The sequence below is a fragment of the Marmota monax genome, unplaced genomic scaffold (assembly GCF_021218885.2).
Source record: "Marmota monax isolate L192 unplaced genomic scaffold, Marmota_monax_Labrador192_F-V1.1 WCK01_AAM20220418_F8-fsc00013, whole genome shotgun sequence".
NCBI classification, from domain to species: domain Eukaryota; kingdom Metazoa; phylum Chordata; class Mammalia; order Rodentia; family Sciuridae; genus Marmota; species Marmota monax.
In genome coordinates this window covers 27,452,154-27,477,265 of record NW_026692202.1, presented here as the reverse complement: position 1 = coordinate 27,477,265, position 25,112 = coordinate 27,452,154, and the positions used below count along the sequence as shown (strand labels likewise).

The 25,112-nt window shown below is 36.5% G+C and overlaps 1 long non-coding RNA gene across 2 annotated transcripts in view; it reads left to right on the top strand.

Moving 5' to 3' along the window:
• The window catches only part of LOC124084823 (uncharacterized), a 35,066-nt gene extending 18,448 nt beyond the window's left edge, over positions 1 to 16,618 (top strand). For both annotated transcript variants that reach the window (XR_006849276.2, XR_009225915.1), the window contains one exon: positions 16,061 to 16,618. This is a non-coding gene — a long non-coding RNA (uncharacterized LOC124084823). The remainder of the gene's footprint in view (positions 1 to 16,060) is intronic.
• The last annotated feature ends 8,494 nt before the right edge of the window (positions 16,619 to 25,112 follow it).

Below are 25,112 nucleotides of genomic sequence, written 5' to 3'. Positions count from 1 at the left end.
TAACACATGGGGCTCTGGGGTATACTGAAGATCCAAACTATAATACATAGATTCTTAATTTCCATCTGTGAACTATGGGTCTTGAACTAAGTCATCTTCAAAGGATATAGGACTGTTACCATTCTGTATTTTACTACAAGAATAATTTTTAAAACAGACCTATTGTTCACACCAACAAAAAAGCTATAATAATACCTTTAACTGTGTCTTCAGAAACATTATGGAGGGGGGTCCTTGAGTCTCACTATTATCTGAGTGCACTATCAGGGCTGATTTAACCTTTAAACACAGTGGGCACTATGGCCCATGATACTTATAGGGGTCCATAGAAATTTTTTAATTGTAGTTGATTTTAAAAATCAGAAGAAAAAATATGAACATAATAATAATGAATACAGTTGATAAATATGCAGGCTAGATTACATTTCATACCAACTCAGTCATAAAATTTGATTTTTATGACTTTTTAATGGAGAAAAATGCCTATGGGTCATAATGCAGCTCTATCTACTGTCCTGATGTAGAGGAATTTATAAAACTTCAGATTTGATGAAAACTAGCTGAGTCTGTAAGGGTCTCTGCATTCTAGGACCAGTAGTTGGTACTTGGTGGCTACATGTAGATATAAAGTTACATTTTGAGAGTAAAACTAGTAAAATGAACATGATGAATGAGACCAATAATTTACAAAAATGACTTTAAAATATATGAAGTCTCCTGGGAAGAGTAAAGTTGGGATATCCATGATAGAGCTGTAACCATTATTGAGCATCTATGATGTGCCAGGTGCTACACTGTGTGGTATGGGCACATTCGTGCTTAGTCTCTAACACAGCCTTGTGAGTTAGCATTATCATGAACCCATGTATAGAAGGATTTGAGGCATGAAAACATTAGGTTAACTGACTTAACGTCACCTGTTTGGTAAAGTGGTAGAAAGAGGGTTTGAGCATAGAGTTTTATTTGGAAGATTGCAAAGATGCCCCCAACAAAAGCCCCACCCCTGTGGAAGCACACTAATGCCTCTGTGGCGTTAGCAGAGCTCAGCGAGGCTGGGCAGGACAGCATGGCACTGAGGGAGGAAGAGCAGAGACAAGGTGGCTCCAGGTGGATTACACCTAACCATGAACACCAAAAGTCAAGGCTGATGGAAGAAATTGTAAACTTTTTTACAGCCATATTAGATACAAACCTCTTCAGACACTCACCATTCAAATCCTCTTAACTCTGCAAATCAGCATGATTTCCAGGTAAATCACTGTCAATGGGCTTTCATGAGGAACATCTGAAAAAAATTTGTATTAATAATAGACTGACAGTTGTAGAAATAAAATCCAAGTTTCCAATGGTTGCTGTGTAAGAGATCGAAAAACGTTGAAATTGGTGATTAAGAATATGAACAAGTGACCATTCCCACAGACTGATGGGAGTCACAAAAGAGAGGATCATCTGGTGACGAGATGTCAGGACTGAAGTGGAGAAGAAAGAAACAAACAAGAAGACTGCCTTTCGCCATGCTGCTAAGGGTTCTAAGAGTCCTAGCAAGATCACATTGGAAGCTATAAACACTGTGCATAGTGTTTATAGTTTTTAGTAACTAATTATACACAAGTTAATTCAGAGTAATTTGTTTATAGCTCTTAATTCATATGGTCTTCATGAAGTTATTCTGTTTGTTATTATTCCTTTTGTGAACTTTATTAAGGATTGAATTAATGAGATTCTCCAGAATTAATGTCTATATCAAATTGACCTTGATTGGTGTATTTACCATGCTTTTTATTTCTCTGATGCTTTGACGTCTTATGACTTTGCTGCCCCTGGAGGAATGCCCTTCTCAAAGTTGGCGCATTTCAAGAGATAAAAAACTACTCAGCCATGAGTGTGTCAATCACCTCAAAGTGTATACCCCTACCACCAACCATTTCTTTTATTTGCTGTCTCACTCTTGGCCACTATGCACCTGCCCTAATCACCTCAGAGTTAAGCAGCAGACAGCAGGGAACAGTTCCTATACCCCAGAGCCCTGGGAACTTCTTCAAACTAGTCCATTGTAGGCATGCTGACCCTGCCTCACCAGTTCCTCCCCACAATAAAGGCTCTTGTCCACATTTCCTCCCCAGCTCCTCTGCCTCCTAAACGACTTAGATGCCTCCCCATCTTTACTTCCCCATAGCATGGTGTGCCCCCTTCTCATTGGATCTCCAAAAATATCAATCTACCTTTTCTCTTTTATGGTGCTAGGGATGGATGCAACTCAGGGCCTCACCCATCCTAGGCAATTGTGCTAATACTACCCCAAGCACATGGTCTAGCTTTTCCATCACAGTTGTCTCCTGGTTTGTGAGCCTTGACATACCTAGATAATAACCTATATTGCAAAGTAAATAGTAATTATCTCTAAGATACTGGCAGGAAAACTAAGTTAGATAGAAACTCTCTTCACTGTATTAGAACCTCTCTTTCACTGTCAGCTTGGGTTGCCATAATAAAATACCTTCAGTCCTCAATATACTATAGCTCTTAATTCATATGGTCTTAATTCATATACAATAAACCATTATTGGTTTGCAAGTTTGACTTTCAATGGTATGAAAGTGATACTCATTCAGTAGAAACTGTACTTGGAATTTTGAAGCTGATCTTTTCCCAAGATACTGATACAGGGTTGGGGCTGGACTGAAACCCAGGTCTGCGCCCCCGAACTATGCCCCGGATACTGTATATCCTCTAGTGTAATAAAGGGGATTCCCCCATGTATTACTACACAGAGACCTGTGTGACTTAGATTTCCAGCTCTGGACTCCCTTTGTTTCAATTACATGCTTGTCTAGAAGCTTCTGAGGCCTTCCCAAGATCCTGATAGAGAGTTTCTCTGTGTGGCAGTGTCTGACCAGTCATTAGAAAGGAATATTCCTGACCACTTATCCCAGGATTAATAAATTGGTATTGCATCCAGTACCTTAGGAATTTTTGCTTTGCTTTTTCTTTTTTAATCACTCAAGCCTAATAATAATTGAGGGAATACTAAAAAATTTAGTTCCTGACCCTGGAAATCTCATGTGCAGGCCTTGGCTATAGTGACCATAACAATGAACCACCTCATTATGCATTGCCCTCCATCCTGGCCAGTCTTTCTGTCTCACCCCTTTTGGCCTGTCTCAGGCACCATGGAATTCTTCTGACAAGGTCCCAATTGATTTTGCCACCTATGTTATTATATGGACTTAATGTGGATCTGTGTTAATATTCTTTCTGACATTGAAATAAATTATCTGAACAGCTATGCCTTTCATTCCAATGAAAAGTATTAAATGTGGGCATTATTCTTGATTTTTTATGATTTTAAATTTCTCAGTATTATTCATAGGAAACCAGGGATTCGTTTCTGAGTAAAGAAAAGTGGGATTAAGGGAGATTTCTTTAGAAATCCTGTAACTGCTTGGGAAGAAATCTTGGTGTTGGTAGGACATCCCTTATCCAACATACTTTGAACTAGAAGAGTTTCTGATTTCTGATTTTCATAGTAGAAAATTCCAAGCATGTTGCAAAGGGACCACTAGGTAAGCACATTAGCAGAGATAAAAGGCAGACAGATGCCAATCAAGAGAATGGGGGATAAGACCCTCCAAACAGGGGTCAGAGGGCTAGGAAGGCAGAATGAATCTAGGAAACCAGCTCAGTGTGCTTTCCATGGACTTTTATTTTTTTTCCCCTGAAGCACAACTATTTCATTTCTCTGATTGTACATGATGCAGCATCACACCATATGTGCAGTCACACATGTACCTAGGGTAATACTGTCCATCACATTCCACCATCTTTCTGTCCCCATGACCCCTCTCCCCACCTTTGCCCAAAGTTCCTCCATTTTTCCCATGCTCTCCCCCATTATGGCACCACTGGATAGCATTAGCATTTAAATAAAGCTAGGCTTGGTGCCAGTTTTCAGAGAAGGTTTTCTGTCCTTTTTGAGGGGGAACGGGAAAGCCTTCTTTGTCAGTTGGTCCCAACACTGCCTGGCAATGGTAGGGATTACATAATATTTGTAGAATGAATATTCATTTGCCTCTGTGGGCAAATGAAGGGAAAAGTCCTCATCCAATCTATTATAGAAGCTAACTGCATTGCCCCCCAATCTATTATTATTACTATTTGCAGTACTGGGGATGGAACTCACATGCTACGTGGTAAGCACTCAACCACGGAGCCACACTCCTAGCCCTTGTACTCAAATTTAAATGAATTTTAAAATCCGATATTTTTGCAGATAGAAATGGAAATTATGTCACCTTTATAAAGTTAACCTTTTACTGGAAGGTTTCTTAAAGTCCAGACACTGGTTTATCTGGAATAACACAGAAAAAGTATACATAATCACAACTTTTGATTTCTTTTTCTCAGTGCTCCACCTTGAGTTTCAGCCACACATCATGGTTTCTTGTTCCTAAATTATCATCCTGGTTATGCCGTGACACAAACTGGCCCCTCTGCTTGGAAAGCCCTTGCCCACACTCCACCTGCTGAAATTCTACTCTGATTTCCATGCTCATTCCAAGAACCAACACTCTCATGGCATTTCCATTCATCAGAATTGATCTTTCCATGGTGTCTTCCCACAGATTCTGTTTTTTTTTTTTTTTTTTTTTGTAGAGAACACATTTCCTACTTCCTAATTATAAGCTCCATGAGTAAAAGGACCAGAGCTAGACTCTGTACTTCCTAGTGTTCTCAGCCTAATAACTTGCCTTACAGAGAATATTCTCACCTTTTCTCCCTGAGTACCACTTCTAGCAGAGGAACACGGGCCTTTGGATTGCTTTGAGATGGAATTTCTTTGAAACTGTGCTTTATCTTAGAAATTCATGTGAATTTTACAGTGAACTCCATCCTTTTCTAGTAGTAATTCAATGTAAAAATGCTTGAATGGAAGGCCAGTCATCATGGTGTATGCCTATAATTCCATGTACTTGAGAGGTTGAGACAGGAGGATAGTGAATGCAAGGTCAGCCTGGGAAACATGGTGAGACCCCATCTCAAAAAAAAAAAAGACTCCTTTGTAAAACTTATATTTCAGAAACTGCCACTGTTTATGCTTTAATTAGTTAGATCTCCTAGCTATGACCCTGGGGATACACAGTCTTAGTTGAAGCTTTAAAATGTTTATTGAACAGAATTAAACAAATGTAATATAAAGTGAAGTGTTTGTTCCAAATACCAAATAATTGAGAAAATAGAGTCAAGTTATATAGAGGCAGCTTATCTCCAAGAAGAAGCCTAGAATAACATTTCAGAGAATTATTTAAACTAGCACAAGACCCCTGGCAAGCTTTGTACTCAATGGTTGCTGATGTGTCCTTCTTCCTCCTCCAGTTTTCACATTCTACCTGTGAAATGCAGGGCAGTCAATTGCCCTAAAACACTGCCTCTCCAAAGGAGAAGTGCCCCTTGGTTCCTACTTGTGAAGATATTTTAGCCTATGAGTTTTTGGATTCATGTTTATTTTCATGATTGCATTAGGGAAAAAATGCTTTATATGCTTTTAGCTGACACCTAGTATTAATATCTTGCTGTGGAAGAAATATAATTCAGTTTTAATGAATGTGCCTAATAAAGATATTTTAAATGGACTGGAGAAATACCAGATTCATAAAAAGCCTTAGGAAATAGGTAAATTGCTGAATTTGAATGTAAATAAATAAAAGATCCTTGAATGTTACCCTCTGCTAAAATAGATACTGATGTTAAGGGACTTGAAGAAATAATTTCTTTAACTACATCCTTATGGCCCATAAGATGCTAAATTCCTCCCCAAATAAATATCTCTATGATAACATAATAGTCATGGAAGCCAGCGTAACAAAGAACTCTGTGGACTCTGTATGGGCCAATGCATTCATGCAAAACAAACAAACAAAAACAGGTGCTCTTCATTTTAACTTTTAACAATAGTCTGATTGATAATGGCAAGTTAGCCATCTACCTGAGCACAGATGTGACTTCTGTCCTTGCATCCTTCCTGTATCCTGGCAAGAGTCATATTAATATGTGTTGAATGAAGAAGGGACGTAGACCTCATGATGGAATTTTCTCTCTCTGTAGGAGTACCTCTCCCACACCTCTAAAATTCTTTGCATAATACAGCCTGGTGTCCTGGAACCAGGTGTGAAAACAATACTTTTATATATTTTTCTCTCCTTGAATATTTGTTTATGTTCCTCCTTTCTTAGCTGCTGACAAAACCAACAAAGAGACAGGATTTTCTCCAGTCTAGCTTTGACATTGTAATGGAATGCCCTTGCTTCTGTGGCCCCTTTCTTAATGTTTATCTAACTGCACTGTTCCTTGCATGGGGGGCTCTCTGGAACAGCCATTCTGTCATTTAGGGCTTGGCTGTCTTTCTCACATCTCCCTGATTCCGAGTATTTTCTGTTGCACTTGGGCTGAAATTGTGTATATGCAGTAAAATCACTGAACTGAGGAAGAGCTGCCCGCCTGCTGCTCCCACAAGGCACACCGTATCCGGAAGGGCAACTCATCATGGATGCGATGATATTTCAGTCACGCTGTGACGGTGGCACACAGGTTTAATCAACTTCGCCACAGATGCAATTCACAGTGGATCCCGTTTGTTTCCCTTATTATCAGAATGAATACACACAGGAAGCTCATTTAGCTCCCGCCATTCCTCATTTTACCCTCGTGATAATCATTGATTTTATTTTCCTGGGTCAGAAATGATGAAATCAATATCTAACACGGCAAGTGATAGTTGCTCACACCTTTTTTAAAATTTGAATTCTTTCACAAATTTTAAACATTTTACCTTGCATGTATTTTAAGGATTAAGTTTGTGAGCTTATAGATTTAAATGTCAATAAAGGTAGGAGGAATAATCATGCATTGAAACTAGCTGCATTAAATTTTAAAGTGAGAGCAGTTATTATGAGACCTCACATGTGGAGGTATTACATTACGTAATTGTTATGATCCACTAACTCATTCATGTGGTAATTTTCTCATTATTCATTTGACATATAGTAATGTAGCAGTTAGTATTTTTTAGAGAGCTTAAAACGTTAGGTATTGACATATAAAAATGTTCTTAAACTGTCAAACTTTATAAAAATATTTTATCTGAATTTTTTTTTGTTTCAATTAATTTGTTCATTCTCAAAATGTTAGACACGCTGTGTGGGAGCCAAGCCCTGTGCTAAGGACTGTGGATTCACAGACCAAAAAGAACTAGTCCCTCCTCTCCAGGAACCAGAAACAGAGAAAGGGACAAAGAAGCAGACAGAGAAAAGGAGAGAATTGATAAGGAAGTAAAAAATGAAGTTAACTCATCCATGGAGATCTAATGGGGGGTCTCATGCCCCCTGGGTGCCATAGAGAGCAGAGGAGGCAGAAACCAGAGAGAAATGTCAGCTCTGAAATGACTCAAGGTACTTAGGAATGTTGAAAAATCACGGTTCCTGGGACAGGGATAGTAAGTGACCAAAAAACTTGCGGAAGAAGCAAGACATAAAAGGCTATCCAGACCATTCTCTGGTGCCTGGATTTCATCCTTATATCATGGGAAATCCCTGGCAATATTTATGCTAAACAACTGTGTGTCAAACCAGAACTTTTTACCCTGTACCATAGTCTATTGTGTTACTGAATGAAGTTCATTCATAGTAATGAGAAGTCAATGGTAGTACAGAAGATCCTACTGATTTCCAAAGATCCTCCTTATCATGTCCATCACTAGCTCTGAGCATGATGAGTGCTATTTTAGACTCAGAAGACGTGGGTATAATTGCCATCCAGTAACTCTGTAGCCTTGGGTAGCCTGGTTGATTTCTCTGAGATGCCATTTCCTTATCAAATAGGCATGATGAGACCATACTCCTAAATTGTCTCACAGGCCTGTGATGAGAATCAGATAAAGTGATGTACATGAATCAGTTTTAAGACAGTGAAGCATGACACATGAAGAAGGTGTTATTATCATCATCACCATTATTAATAATAGTATTTAAGAGATAGGTGAACCTGAATTACTTGGCAATTAATAATCAGAAACAGTTTTCTCAGAGATTTTAAAAAGATTTGAGCTCAGAATTTTGCCGTGTTGAAGGACATGGCCCAAAAGCACACTCAAAGTAAATACAAAATCCCAGCTCTGTCACTAGTTGGCTGAGGACATTGGTCAAGGTATTGAAAATGCAGGTCCTCTGGTTTCCTTATCCATCACATGGAAATATCAACAGTGCTTCCCTAATAGGATTGTTGTGAGATATGAGTCTACATTTGTGCTCAGCACACTGGTACAGAGTAGGCATTCCAAAAATGCTAGCTATTGTTACAGAGGAACGATGATTAGACTGAATAGACAGACTCATAGATGTCACTGGCAACAATGAATAACAGAAGGTAAGGCACTACTATTTTTAACGTACTAAAGGAACAATAAGTATCAACCTGAAATTTTATTAACTCTAGATAAATTATTAATCAAGGTTGAGATGAAAGATATTTTCAGACCAAAATCAAAAGTGTTTACAAACACTTTACAAGTCCTAAAAAGGTTTGAATTCATAAGGCTGAGTTATAGGAAACAAAATTCATCATAAAGAGATAAAAATAAGCATTAATTAGCAATTGACTATGCCACTTCCACTATTTTTTGTGTTGAAAAAAGTTTTAATTTAAATTTGATAAAAAAAAGGAAGGAAGGAATTAATCAATGGGCTGAAATATGGTCTGCGTCTAATCAAGGACGAATATTGAAACACTGAAAAACTTTTTAAACATTGTTAGAAAAATATAGACTTAAATATTCCTATTTTAAAATTAAGAATAATTTTCATTGCATAAAATATAATATACAGCTTCCAAATTGTCAGGGGGGAAACTGGAAGGAAAAAAATAAGCGTAAACAGAAAATACAATAGAATGATAGAAACAAGATATCATTGTTTGCAATAGCATAAGACAATAAACAATATAGAAATCACCAAAAGGAGAATAGACCAATGAATGTTTGTTCAATTGTTCAATGGTAAGCAACAGATTATGTCATGTGAATGAGCTGTAATATCTATTAGTGGTCTGTAGTTGGAAGAAAAAGCAAGTTGAAAGGCCTACACTTGGTATGATAAAATTTATCTAAATTTCTAAAGTCTGAAAAAATGGGAGGAGAAGGGGAAAGGAGAAGTGAAATTAACCAAAACTCAACAAACTTGTATAAAAGTAATACTTTCATAATCAATTGGTAATTTTTTGTCATAATTTCTCAGACTTTCCTCTTTTCATGAAAGTTTAAATGATTTTGTAATTCTCTGATTATTTCACATTCTTGGGGGGTTTTGTTTTTCAGGGTTTTTTTTTTCTTCTTATTTCCAATTCTTTTAAACCAAATAAGTCAGCCCTGCTCAGACATGGGCACATTTCGTTCTCTCTCATAGCTCTTCAACAAGAGGGGAAATTGCTGAATTTAACTAATAATAATTACCTCTACATTCCAGGGAATGCTGTTTCCTTTCATTTTAAATCCGCCAAATCCTTGGCCTCACTATCAATGCAGTACTGAGATGCCAACTCAATCATAAACTCAGAATTATTCAAGCATGGCTTTAGCTTAATTGCAAATCATACATTTTCAAATTGTAATCTAATTGGACAGCCACTAACTATCCAAAAATATTAGATTAATTATTCCGTGATTGTTGCTTTTCTTAAAAAAAGGATCATTTTTTTCCTCACAGTTCTGATTACCTACCTGTTTAGTGAGTAGTATAATTGATTAGTGATTTCCTAACTCCCCATTTAGGTTCACTTTTGGGACAGTCTATTTTCAAATAGTTCAGAGAAGGTCCAAACTGGAAAAAGAAGGGTTTTAGAAAGACCTGTTTAAGCCCATTTAACAAATGAGGAAATTAAGTTCGAGAAACAAAATTAACTATCAAAAGTCACAAATCAGTAAAGGGTACTGTTAGACTAAAGTTCATCTCTCTTGGTCTACACTTTTAATAATCATCGTGTTTTGTTTGTTTGTTTTGCAATACTAGGGATTGAACCCAAAGCCTGCCTCATGCATGCTGGGCAAGTACTTCACCTCCAAGCCAATCCATTGCAAATTTTTAAGGCACTTCAGAAACATGGGTACTGAGGAAGCAGGGAATACCAACACAGTTTGGTCCTTCTATCTTCTCTGATGTGTTCTTCCATATGGCTCATGTCAGAAGAACTGAGACAGTTGGAAAATAGAGAATATTGAATGTAGTTTTTTGTAAAGTGCAATATACATTTATTAAGCATTCAATAAATGTTACATAAATGACTTATTTTATACTTACAGGAAATTAAGGCCAAATACCCTTTCAATCATTGTGGCAATATTGTTTTAAAACTGAATGTTTGATAGTTTTAAGTGATCAGATTTCCTGAAAGAATCCAATGTCCATATCATATGTTTATTTTTAATAATCCAGCATTTTGTCATTGAAACTTCTCGTGATTTTCTGCTATCCAAATCAAATACAAAAAGAAAATAAAAGATTTCTCAGGTAAGTTATAAAGAATAAGTTCAAGTTCTGAACTTGATCTGATTGGGTCTAGGAACTGACTTAATGAAACACCAGAGGAAGAAAAAGAGGTTTTAAAATTGAAAAATTTCCAAGTGAGGACAGAGAAAATAGTATTTATAATTTCTAATTTAAAAAGTTAAAGATTAATTTTTAAAACAAGCTATATAAGTGGTAGAAATACCTGCTTAGAAGGGCATGGTCATTGGTTCAATCCTCAGTACCCCCCAACACCCTCCAAAAATGTAACGTGGAATTCCAGTGCTGGCCAAGATGGAGTAAACCTCCTATGATTTGTCTCTTACTATTATAACTAAAATGTAGACAGACTAAAAAAGGTGACCACCTGAGGACTCTGAAAAGCAAACAACAAAAGGCAATTAAACAAGGAAGCCGCAACCTGAAACACAGGCCTCCAGCACAATGGTGAGTTTCCAATATTTCTCCCCCTTTTATGGCAGCTTTGACTTGAGGGTGAGCCAAGAAGTCTGGGAACAGTGCAGTAGGTGTGAACAAGGAACTTAACTGCTCTTTCTAGCCAAAGGAATGGGTGGAGGGTGGGCAGATCTAGCTGGAGAGTATAGAGGATTCCCCTCTGTAATGAATTGAATGTCTGGGTTCTCCCAAATTCATATCCTGAAATCCTAACCCCCACATTAGGAGGCAGGTATTAGATCATGAGGGCAAAGCCCTCATGATTGGGATTAGTGTCCTTGTAAAACAAGCCCCAGAGAGTTGATCCTTCCACTATGGGAGGATGCAATGAGAAATCTATATTCTGCAACTCCAAAGAGGACCCTCATCAGAAACCAACTATGTTGACATCCTGATCTTAAACTTCCAGTTTTCAGAACTGTGAGAAATAAAGTTTTATTGTTTTTAAGCCATTTAGAAATTATTATTCCTTATAACAAGATAAGATATTCTTGTCTCCCCTGTTTTTCTCACTGTCTCAAAGCCAACCCAAACAGTGCATTTGAAAATGCACAATGAAGCTAAGCAAAAAACTTGAGGATCCAACTATGATCTGCTCTTTACTGTCCAGGTCCCAATCAGACTTCTCAGTGGTTCATGCACATGGGCTTTGAATGTGGGAATCACCACCCACAAATAATAAAACAAACTCACTAAATGATTCTGTGTCCATCACCTGATTTCAAGATTTACTATAAAGTTACAGAAGTCAAGATAGTGTGATATTAGCAAAATGTAGACCCATGGAACAGAACAAAGAGCTCATAAATAGATCCATTGAAATATGGTTAGTTGATTTTTGGCAATGCTATAAAGACAGGTCAATGGAGAAAGAATAGTCTTTTCAGCTGGAACAACTGGGCAGTCACATGCATAAGTATGGACGTTGAAGTAATAAACCTTCTGCAGAAATTAATCTCAAATTGATTATAAACCTAAACATAAAATTGGACACAATAAAACTTTCAGTAGAAAACATAGGAGAAAATCTTTATGACCTTGAGTGGGGAAAGAGATCTTAGATATGCTTTTCAAAAGCATAACTATAAAAGAAAACATTGGTCAATGGGGCTTTGTCAGAATTTAAAAACATTTGCTCCATAAAAAAATAAAGTTTTTTTCCTTCTCTTTCCATGGCTAAATGTTTGTGTTCCCCCAAATTCATATGTTATTATGGTCTGAGACTAATCAATATAGATTATAAATTATAGATTATATATATATATATATGATATTTAAGCAGAAAAGTAAGATAAGATAAAATAAGATAATAGAAATGAGTACTATAAGCAATGTTAAACTGCCTTAGTAATAAGTTAGAAGTAAGCATAGAACATAAGTTCATCAGGAGTAAGCATAAGTAACACAGGATAATCAACTGTAAGACATAGGATCTAACCTACAGGAAATAAGATATAAAACAATGTAGGTTGATAAGTATACATCAGTAGGCCAGTATAGTTATAGATAAATATAAGGCTAATAGGTTAACATAGAAATAGTTAAGGTTAAATCAATATGGCCAAAGACAAATATAGCTTGATATAGCCATAGTGATCCATTTTTATGACTCTCATGTGAAACTGACATATAACTTGTTTTTAAGATGTTAAAAAAATTGTTTTTCTCTGTTTCATACACCCATACTCGAACCCAGGATGTAGACCCACAAATGTGCTCTAACCCAGGATGTGGTTGTGTGCTCTCGCTCTGCTAACTGCTTTCTCAGTGCTTGTAACCTGCTTGCTTGCAACTTGCAGATTCCATAGGATGTGGTTTTCTTCCTTAAATACTCTGGCTATAGACAATTCGGGGCTGTTCTCCCATAGGGTCACTTGGACTCGGTGAGGGACAGTCTCTGGCCAGATAATAAAAGACTCTCAAATTTGCCTTAAATTCAGATTTAGAATGTTTTCTGAGCAGTTGCCCCATAACAATGTTGAAATCCTAACACCCAAGTGATGGCATTAGGAGATGGGGTACTTTGGAGGTACCATTAAGAGAATGAAAAGAAATGCCACAGACTGAGAGAAAATATTTACAAATCACATATATGACAATATATTTGTACCCAGACTATATATACATAAAAAAGAAAACTTAATGCTCCACTAAAGAAAGCAAAAAACTAAAAAAAAGGCAGGGGGGCAATTTGAATAGATACTTCACCAAAGAAGACAGATGAATAGACATCTGAAAACATACTTCATAATAATTGTTTATTAGAAAAATTCAAATTGAAAACACAATGAAATACTATTATGCTCCTATTAGGATGGCAAAAAAAAAAGTTTTTGAACAATATTAAGTGTTAGCAAAGGTAAAGAACAGGTGGTAATGTTATATATTGTGGTAGTCACACCAAAAAATAGTTTGCCAGTTTCTTATGAAACTAGACCTGCAATAACTGTTCATCTCAGCAAACCTACTCCTGGGTATTTTACCCAAGAGAAATGAAACTTAAGTTCACACAAAAATCTGTGCTGCTATATAACAAAATATCTGAGACTGACTGATATATAAAGAACGAAAGATAGTTTCTGACAGTTCTGGAAGCTGATAAGTCCAAGAGGTTTGGTCTGGTGAGGACCCTGTCTGCTTCCAGGATGGTGCCTCATGCCTGCATCCTTAAAGGGGGTGAATGTTGTGTCTTCATGTAGTAGGACTGCATAAAGACCAAGCCCCAGGGAAGTCTTTTTTTAAGGACCTTAATCCCATTCATGAGACCTCCTAAAGGCCCCACGTATTAATACTATTACATTGGTGATTAAACTTCAACATATGAATGTGGGAGGACACATTCAGATTATAATACAATTTAATTCATATTCACCCCAAACTGAAGAAAACACAAATGATTTTACCTGTTGAATGGATAAATGCACTGTAATTCATTCACATTATGAAATATTACTCAACAATGAGAAAGAACAAACTGTTGCCAGGTATGGTGGTCATGCCTATAATCCTAGTGATTCAAGAGGCTGAGACAGGAGGATGGTCAAGTTTGAGGCCAGCCTCAGCAGCTTAGTGAGACTGTCTCAAAACTAATAAAAAAAAAAAAAAGAAAGAATTGAGGATGCAATTTAGTGGTAAAGTTTGTCTTTGGCACCAAGACAAACAAACAACAGCAACAATAACAAAAAACAAAGAAAGAAAAGGAAACAAACTATTAATACAGTCAATAAGATGGATGAACCTCAACTATATTATATTAATCCAGGGATCAGCAAACTTTGGTTTGCAGGCCAAATCCTGCCATCTCTATTTATTTAGGTATTGTCTGTAGTCCTAGTGACTCAAGAGGCTGAGACAGGAGGATAGTCAAGTTTGAGGCCAGCCTCAGCAGTTTAGTGAGACTCTATTTCAAAATAAAGTGGTAAAGACAAACAAACAACAGTTTTCATGCTACAATGGCAAATTTAAGTATTTGTATCGGAGATAATATGATTCCCAAAGTTGAAAATATTTACTATCTGGCCCTTTACAGAAAAAGCGTGCCAATCCCTGTGATAAGTGAAGGGAGTCAGATACAGAAGCCTACATAATCTATGGTTCCATTTATGTGACATTCTGGAGAAGGTAAAACCCCTGGGATAGAGATCACTGGTTCCCAGGGGTCAGTTCGGGTATAGGAATTGACTACAGATGGACAGCATAAGAACATTTTTTGGGTGTGAAGCAACTCTCCTGCATCTTCATTATGGTGATCCTCACACATCTCCATTCACTTTCCAAAGCTAAAAGAAACGATTCAACTGCAACTGCATATACAAAGTCTTCCTGTATATCAACAAAAAACTGAATAAAAAATAAGTGCTATAAAAATTGTGTATGTATTTGGACATTTTGGTTGCAAATTGTAGAAGTTGAGATGATTTTTTAATAGGAAAAATGGAGATAATTCAGTATTCAGGTAACTGGAAGTAATACTGCCATCTATGACAAATCGAAAAGAAGGGCTTCAGGAACTGGGTCTGAGAGAAGAGATCTGGAGATCACAGGCCTGGACTCTTTCTCTCTGCCTGCCCTCAAGTTCTCTGTGCATGGTCACTCTCCACTGATCTCTTTGTTGCAGGGATCCTGTCCTCTGGCAGTCCCAATTCAGTAGCCCAGCTGGAAACAGAGAACTTCTTTTCCTCTAAACATTCATTTAACGACTCAGGGAAGGGCTATGATGGGCTCTGCTTTGCCACCAGCCTTGATCCATGGCTGTTCTCATCCCATTTCTGTGACCCAAGGACCAGGGTCTGCTTTGAGAAGAAGAATGGAAAGCCTTTTGAGTGGACACAATCCATAGCAGTCTCAGTTAACTTTACTTGCCATCAGTGAATATAATTAACAATCAATATTTTATTTCTAGTTCATGTCTATTTATAGTTTCACAATTGTTATCTTACCCTTTACAAACATTGATTTGGAAGGCAGGTTTGAGGTATTTAAAAGAAAGGTTTTGAAGCATTTGTCAAGTGGTCTCTGACCTACAGAACAGGGAGCCATTCTTAATTAACCATGAAAATATTTATGTCAGCTTTCAGTGGATTTCATTTAAGTATTAATATTTCAAGAAAAAAATGTTGTAAAAGAAGTGACCTAATGCTATAGGTATAGCCCAAATAAGAGACATTGTATGGATTAAGACTGTACTGTAGCAACCTTTATGATTAAGCTTTTTTCCCTTTGAAGTATGAGCTTTTAAACATTTAGGGAAATTCTTTTTAAAAATTCAAATCTAGATAGCCTCTTGTCAAAAGAGAAAAGATGCATAATTCTAAGGATTTTCTGAGCATGGCATCAATCATGACGATTGAATTTGGCTTACTAATTTTCCTGCCTCTGTGAAGGAACTAGAACTAACATTCTCTTTAAATGGAAAGCAGACATACAAAGACCTTAATTTTCTCTTTTCATGCAGTGTATGCTATAAAGAAATCATTAAACAAAGTATAAAACTCCTTCCAAATCAAAAGACACAGAAATTTCATTATCTTGTTTTTCTCTTTCCCTTTCTGCAGTGTTATTGCAAGGGCTCCACCTGATGGGTTAGCTTAGCCAAGAGAAAATCAACTACACACTGATCTCATGTCCCTAAATTACCACCCAATAAGAGGAGGAAGAGAGAAAAATAAAAGCTGGCTTCCATTTGCCCAGCCTTCTGGTTCATCGACCTGGGAACACAGACTGCATTGGCTGCTCATTTACAGGGCTGCATTGATGGCTTCTCCCCAGGAGGGAACCATGGAGAGAATCATTCACCCTCAAACTCCTCTGATACTTGGTGCCTGAGGAAGCAAAAGCAGATAAAGAAATTGGAATGAGACTTGCCTGAGAGGAACTTTGAATCATTTCAGAGAGGAATGAAATCTCAAATTTTAAAACCTAATTTAATAAACATACATCTTTGCAAAATAACATTGTGCATATCAGCAGCGTTTCTATCTCCAACTGAAAATGGAAGCAAAGTTTTCCATGACTGGGAAATCCTCTTGATATTGAGACAACTGGAAATAAGAGTTAATCCATCTAATATTTTTCTTCTATTCATTAAAGTTACCTTATTCCATATTTTAAAATTGTGTCCCACTCTACTTTGAAACTTTAGGTTGAAGTGATGTATAATACTTAAAACTGGGAATTTAAAAAAAATTTACTAGGGAAAGTTTCAAAATTATCCATTAAATAAAAATCACTGCATTAGCTTAAGCAGTAACAGTCTGATACAGTCCATTTCAATAGAAGAAGATATCCAAGAACAGATCTACTGGTTGTCTTAAACCGTGTGGTGGTGTGTGGGGCTGAACAAAATCTTTCCTATGTTCTAGAATTGGAGATCAAGGCCAATTTCAAGAGCAAACTGTACTAAGTGCCTACATTCCAGGACAAAGGATGATTAGAGATGTGTCTGAGAGTTTGTAGATTTATCCCACTGGCACCAAACCTCCATCTGAACACCACCACCCTGGCTGAAATAAGATAGCCTAGAGGGATAAGGAGACCGACTCTTAAAGAAAGGCCAGGAAGGGTGGGGGGACTGAGAAGGTGGGCCAGGGAGCACTCACTGGCACAGCTGATGGTTGACCTAGGGGATCTGACAGCCAAACCAATTGTTTTTTCATATTCTGCTCCATCTCATGACACAATTATTTCAGTAAATGCGGAAATTAATACATTTTAAACCTTAGTTAAATCTGCTATGCTCCTTCCAAATAGAATTTTTCTATGTGTTATATAGATTTTTAATTTGCTTGAGTTTCTTGAGAACTAGATGTTCTATCTTTTGGATTCTACCAACAAAGAACATTTATAAATCACTATCATATAATTTCTAGTGTACAGCATACTGTGGCTTCATTTCCAGTAGAAAGAGCCAAAGAAATATTGATTCAATCCAGTCATTCTTTGGCACTAGTCCCAGAATATAAGCAGATAGAATGTCTACATAAACAAATTCTTATGAAATATAGTTAAAAGATTTTGTGTCCAGAAAAGCACCATTGCTATTACAAACTGAAATAAGTAGTAATAATGGGCAGAAAAGAATTGCAAACAGCGAAAAAATGTTGCATTCATTTTTATGCATATGATCACATCAGTAAAAAATAAAAGATTACCAAAATATTCAGAAAAAAGAAAAAGTAATGAGTTAATATATTTTGATTGTTTCAATGAGATTTTTGGGAAAAAGGGGGAAATGACTGTCTAGATTGGTCTGTTATGTTAATGATAATAATGAATAGAATTATGTTTGTTTGTTTGTTTGAAACCTTAATATTGTCAAGATGGATCTTCACAGATTCATGTTCAGTGATTTCAGAGCCCAATTTTTCAATCTATTGTCCCTCATGGTTGATCCAAGAGCAGTTTTTATTAATTTTAATTTCAAAAGCTATTTTTACATGATGCAGCACATAGTAGGGAGAAGTCTTAAGTGTCAGGATAAATTTATCAGAGATTCATACAAATTCTATTTCACAGTGAATTCTAGAAATTATAATACTGAGCATGTCAGTTTGTCTTTAGGATCAATTCTAGTGGTTTTTAAATTCTCCAAAAACTTAATAAATAAATCCTTATTAGTAAATTCATACAGATTATATTTTGTAAAAAAACTTTGAAAGTTTTTCTTCAGCTACAAAAATCAGAAATATTATTTGATCCTTTGCCTTAGAACACCTGGTAAGAACAATGAAGTGGACCAATCCCAGTCTTTTCACTATCTCCTACAAATCTATAGTCAGCATCTCTTGTTATTTCTCTTGGGATTTTTCTCCAGAATCTGATTAATTTTTCTTTTGTTTTTATAAGTTGTTGGAGGAAAATTTTTTCCTCTGCCACTTAGGTCTGAATGGTTGGGAGCCTGAGAATCATTTATAGTAGATTAATAGGAGAAGAATTTATTGTACATGCAGGTGTACTCTATAGAAAAAGCTGCTCCCTGAGCATCTGTGGATAAAAGTTCATATAACAGTCTAGCAGGTAGAGGTAGTGAGTATGGGATGTTAGGACTTCAAAGGCTGGAAATATTTAATGAGGCTCATCTGCATAATATTTTTTAAATAGCCCAGTATCCAAGGTCAGCTACCTCCCAGATTGGAGACCACCCCTGGGAGGTTGGAAGGCCTCTGCAGCAGCCACCTCTTCTAAGGCAAATTCAGATAAGACTTCTTTCTGCTTCTTACACAGCTCAGGCATTTTTACTTGATGCCATTTTGGTAGGTTTTGGTCTCTTTGATGTTTTGTGCCATAATTACTGTATTCAGAACTTTTGTGTCTTAATCTTAAAGCAACAGGTTTAAAGCTTGTTGTCTAACTGTACGTTGTCCGCAGCTGATTTGGACTGTTGGCAGGTATTTTTGGATCTTAGTAATCTCATCTAAAACATCAGAAAAACAAAACAAAACTCACAAAAGAAAAAATTCACGCAACAAAGAAATTTTAAACGAATTCTCTTGGGTCCACATTTTCCGTCTGGTCTGGGACAGCCTTTTCACTGTTAGACACACATGCTGCAGTTTTTCCTACTACTGCAGCAAGAATTAAATCAAGGAATAATTTTTTTTCTCCAAATTTTCAAGGGAGCCATATATAAGGCAACACTTTCAAAGGAATGAACTCTGCAAAAGAATTTTTTAAAAAATGATTTATGTAAGATATGCATAAGGACTGGGAGTCATTCCTGATTTGTGCCTGACACCACTGTGAGCATCTGTCATAGTTTCAGCTTTGTCATATCATTGACCACGACAGATGATTGTGTCTGTCCATCATCATTCAGTTGTTTTAACTTCTCTTCTGTGGGCTCAACAACATTCTTCCAGGAATTACAAAGAAGCTCAAGAATGATTCCTTTATTTGCACTTTACCACCTTCATCTGGACATATCTGACTATTTTTCACATTTGATCAGTGTATGTATGAGACATGGAAAATGCTAGCAAAAATAATTCCTAGGCCAGGCACGGTGGCTCACATCTGTAATCCTAGCATCTTGGGAAGCCGAGGCAGGAAGATCTCAAGTTTGAGACCAGTCTCAACAACTTTGCTAGGCCTTCAGAAATTTAGCAAGACCATGTCTCAAAATTAAAACAATAAAAAGAGCTGGGGATGTGGCTCAGTGATTAAGCATCTCTGGGTCCAATCCTTGGTACCAAAAACAAACAAGCAAAAAAAGAGTTCTTAGTATTGTGCTTTTTAAAATATCTGTCTAGATGGTTCCACTGATTTAATATTTTATTTTTTCTTGATTCATATTTTAGTTTGCCATTTAAATGGGAGAGAACACATTTCATCTCCTTAAACATATTATTCAAATTCAGTAAAATACTGCATTTTACAACCTGAAATTTACTTGTTCCAATCAGCTATGTTATAACTGACATTTTGCATTGTTTCACTCTTGTTTAAAACACAAATAAAAACTCCAAGGGACCAAATAGAAAAATAGAATCCAAGTTTTCTGATTCTATTTCCTTTGCTTTATAATCTCTATCATTATTTAATTTTGAATCACTGTTTTAAGGAAGAATATGGAATATCATAATGGCTGTGTCCAAATCAAATATTACATTTTAAAAATATTTTTTTGGTTGTAGTTGGACACAATGCCTTTATTTTATTTATTTATTTTTGTGTGGTGCTGAGGATTGGATCCAGCACCTCGCATGTGCTAGACGAGCGCTCTATTGCTGAGCCATAGCCCTAGCCCCAAATCTTAATCTTTTTGAACTTACTCTGCCCAAAGAATGCAAATTACTAAATCACTGTGTCTTGGGAGCCAGCTAAGTAATGGGAATTTTTCCATGTTAACTTCCACATAGGAAAAATATTTATGAAAGGATAAACAATCAAACTGTATTAATTTGAAGCACATATATACACAGAACCAATAACCAGTAATTATTTAGATCTTAGACCAACAAAATATATTTATAGGGTGAAATATTTTATCACTAACATTTTTAATAATTGCAATGATGATATAAAAGAAGACTGAGTCGTAGTTGATTTTAGTTTTGCTTTTAAATTCTCTACAGACCATGTATTGCCTTTCTGCCCATAGCAGGTGTTGGAACCTCTCACCATTTTACCCTTGGTGCAAAACTGGTCTTGAATGAGACTGCAGTCAAGAGAATCACTTAAAGGTCTGTGGGCTTGTGTAAAGGGGAGAAATTGCTTTCTTGTTTTTTCCTGGTTGTTTGCTTAGCCATTGAGCTTGATGACATGACTAGATGTCTCCAAGTGAAAGAGAGAAATTTGAAGTGGTGACATATCCTGGTAGGAGAAATGACAAGACTGTCCTCCAAAGTTCCAAGTGTGTGCATATGCCTGAGGCCCTGGAGTTGACCTGTGGTGCCTAGGGAAGCTGTTTGGGAACAGTCTAGATGATAAAACTACATCAGCAAAAGAATAAGAGCAAGCACCTCATTACTGTGGATGAAGGGCTGCCCCCATTGACACCCCATGGGAAACTATCTTGCTCTGAGTGACTTACTAACCCAACATTCCACCCACCCTTTACCATTCATGTCCCTGGAACATCAAACTAAGCCTGCACCAGGCAAGGAGGATAGGGAAAGCAGACTGGGACAAGAACTTTAAAATTGAAAGTTAGGTAGGAATTTTAAATGAGGAGGATTAACTCTTAACAAAGAATAATCTGTCCGGCTTAATAATCAAGCATGTTGTCAAGTATGGCATCAGTTTGATATGTCTTTGACAGAGTCTATTATCTCATGGGAAAAACATAGACTAAAGGTGTATCAATAGAGTAACAGCTTTTGGAAAACAAAACAAAACAAAAAGGTTTATTTTTGTTCTTGGATAATGCATATTCCTTCTGGGCCACTGAATAAGGCTGGATTTCCTTTGTTACCAAATGAGTGAATGCACTCTGTCCTTTCCCTGTTACCTGATAGGAACCCAGAGAGGGTTTTCCTAATAGGTCCTGTTCTAGTTGTCTTATTTCTAGGAATTTTGCTGGTCTGACCCAGGACTTTGAGAAATTTGCTTCCTTTGACATTAACATTAGGATTTTTAGTTTATTCTCACATCACCTCAAGTTTCAAGAGCTTCAAAGAAAACCATTTAGTTCTGGAGTTTTTGCTAAATAAATGTGTTCCTCCAATGTGTACAAAATTTTGTCTCGAAAACTAGCCAGAAGCCATGGTATTGATGACAGCAACTTGTCCTTCTTCCAATGATGAAATTCCCCCTTTTTGTGTTCCAAATTTTCATCTCATTCTCTTTCTTTTTCTTTTCATTTGTTCTATTTCATTTCTTCTGGAAAATACAGAGAAATGCCTCATAATTTTCTTTTGAACTAGGTAATTATAACATCCAAATTATTTTATTTTATGTAAACGTCTCCTATGTTGTTAACATACTCAAATCTCTTATTTAAATAATGACTAGACATTGTTAAGTTTAAGTAATGCATGCATAAAGCTTTTTATTATTAAAATACTGGAAAATCTTTTGAGGTTATTGATTGCATTGGGCTAGGAAATTACTTCTCTTGACTGTGTTTATAGAAAAAAAAGCCCACGCTATTTCAAAAGTGTTTAGTTTTTGAGCCCTATTTTCCCAAAATATGTAGCTATGGAGTACTGTATCTTCTGTGACAAAAATATATACAGATATTTTTTTGAAGTGCTAGGAAAATTTACCATTGCCATTATTAGTTTGGAGGACTTTGAATATAGTTTTTCACATTTCAGATACTCATGACAATATATTTGCAATAATTAGGAAAAACAGAAAAAGGTATAAGGAAAATAGACATTATAATTCCTCATTTGCCATCCTAAACCAAACTCCAAAGAGTGTGGTGTGTGTGTGTGTGTGTGTGTGTGTGTGTTTCCTGATTTAAGTGCCAATCTAAATTCACCTCCTAGATTTTGTCAACTTCATATTTTCCCAACCATTCCCAGACCTCTGCTGAAGGTCACACAATGTATCTTGTAGAAATGGGAGTCCTTTTCATAAATAAGTAAGGTGACTGTCCACAGGATGAATCTTAAGATAAATGACAGTTGGGAGATAGATAGAGTGCGTGAGTGAGCAAGCCAATTAGGATTGTGGTGCCTTTACTTGAGCCTCCGAAATAAACAAATTCTCGGAAGAATATTACCTATTCCTTCCAGGACCCAAAATAGAATAATAACAGTAATTTCATGTTTGCAAAGCCCTTTATAATTTATTCTACATTTTCACCTACTTTTAAATTTATTATTCCTATTGTAAAGCCTGTGAAATAGTTATTATTATTCCCATTTTGCAACTTGTTAACTTACTTTCATAATTCATGAGCCTCAAAACCTAACCTCAGGTCAATTGGGTCAATATATTTCCTCAGCTTCACCTAAGGATAAATCTTTTTCTGTTGTCTAAATCCTTAAAGAGCTGGATGCAACCTTCCTGCCTGCCCCCAGCACATAGGATCCTTTTCTATGTCACTCATGGTAGCATTACTGTGAGTGACCACATTGGCAATTCCAATATGAAAGGGGAGATTTCTCTCTCTAAAGTAATTCCATCTCCCATGTGTCCCATCATTGAAGGGTTTATGTGGTGGGCCATTTTAAAATTCATACACTTAAAATATTAAAAGGGTATCATCTCAAGATATAAACAACTAAGATGCAGAATAAATTTTATACCCTTGCTTAACTTGATTCAATTTAAAAGAATCAAAGGCTATCTTTTTGTTACTCATATCCCTCTTCCTGCTATAGTTCTATTTTATCTGCTACTCTTCAGCTGAAGCCAAGTTCCATGTTCCAAGGAAAATTCTTTTCTGTTTCAGTCCTGAACTCCTGCTAAGACCTTTTAAGTGACTATTTTCTTCCCTGTCATCTGGCCTCTGATAAATCCACCAGGAAAATTTCTTGAACTCAGGGTCCTCTGTTTGCTGTCAATCTGCCTATTTCTATATTTTGGGTGGTTAAAGTCAGAATGTCTGCCAGCCTCTAGCAGGAGGTTAAGAGCCCTGGGAGGAACAGGCTCTCTTGCTAACTGTACTGCTGTGACCAGGGCACCCCTGCACCTACTCTCTAGAGGCTCAGTAAACATTTACCAAATTAATGGATGAGTGGGAACTCAGTGTGCTCTTTAATGAAGGGAAAAACTCAATTGGTAAGAGTTAAATGAATTGGCTAAAGATGCAGTTGCTAGTGTCAAAACCAGGAACTGAAGTCAGATCTAGTCACTCCCATTCCAGTATGTTTCCTCTGTACATGTTAAGGTATGGCTGTCAGTGATCTCTCTCCCTATTAATTGTATTTCTAGCAGGAGGATTTCCTAAACTCAATTAGTTGACCTTCTCTGTGTCATCTCTGGCCTATCCCCAGATCGCAAACCTATAAGAGCACTTTAAATTCTGTTGCTGTTGACACAATGCACAATGTCTTCATAGTCCCATTTCACCTGTTGGCATGGTGTGTTGCCAAGGAAAAAAATACCTAATCTATAGAACCTGCCGTAATGTTTTTCATTATTATATTACTGTACTTTATTATTCATTCCTTTCCAAATGAACAAGATCAAAATTTTATATGTGTACTTATTTTATTACAAAAATGACAATGATAGTAAAATTTCAACTCTTCAGAGGGTGGAACAGCAAAAGTTCCACCTGCCCTCTGACTGCAGAGCTGCTTTCCAGGTGTGAGCATTGTTACCAATGTTTTGTGTCTGTCACCAGGAATCTGTCATGCAAAAGCAAGTGCACCATGTACCTTTAAGCACAAAACACAATTGGCATTTACATTCAAAAACAATGTTGAGTGAATAAAATAGCTTTTGAGTGACAGGAATAAAAAAGTAGGTTGAACAGGTCATAGCATTTATGCAAATTTAAAAAGGCACGAAAACAATAATACTGCATGTATGTTATTTATAAATGTTTTAGAAAGTATAAAAAGATACACACAAAACTCATGTGATTCTCAAGAGGCAATTAAGGGGCTGGGGTTGTGGCTCAGTGGTAGAGCACTTGCCTAGCACGTGTGAGACACTGGGTTCGATTCTCAGCACTGAATATAAATATATAAAAATAAAGGTCCATTAACAACTACAATATATTAAAAAATAAAGAGGCAGTTAAGGTACAAAAGACAGGAGATGAAGGACAGAGACTTCAAATTTATCTGTAACTCACCACCTCTAACCCCTGCCCACTTGCCACAGAAGAAAATATGACCAGCCTTAGGAATTGCAAGTTTCAGGAGTAGGTTCATAGTTTGATATATTATTGTTTGTACAATACTTGTTTTGAAATATATTTCAGATAAAAAATTTAAAAGCAAATGAGAAATGGTAGATTTATTCAAGACATACTGTTCTTCACTGTATTTTTCCCCATTTAACAATGTATCTCGGAGAGTTTTATCATTTTAGTGTACATAGATCAACTCATTTTGGAATGGTTACATATCACTGAACTGTACACTTAGAACAGCTAAAATGGTAAATTTTATGCTCTGTGTATTTTATCACAATTTTTCCCAAAATTGCATGGTATTTCAGTAATTTTACAGGTTCCCTGTGGATGAACATTTATGTTATTTC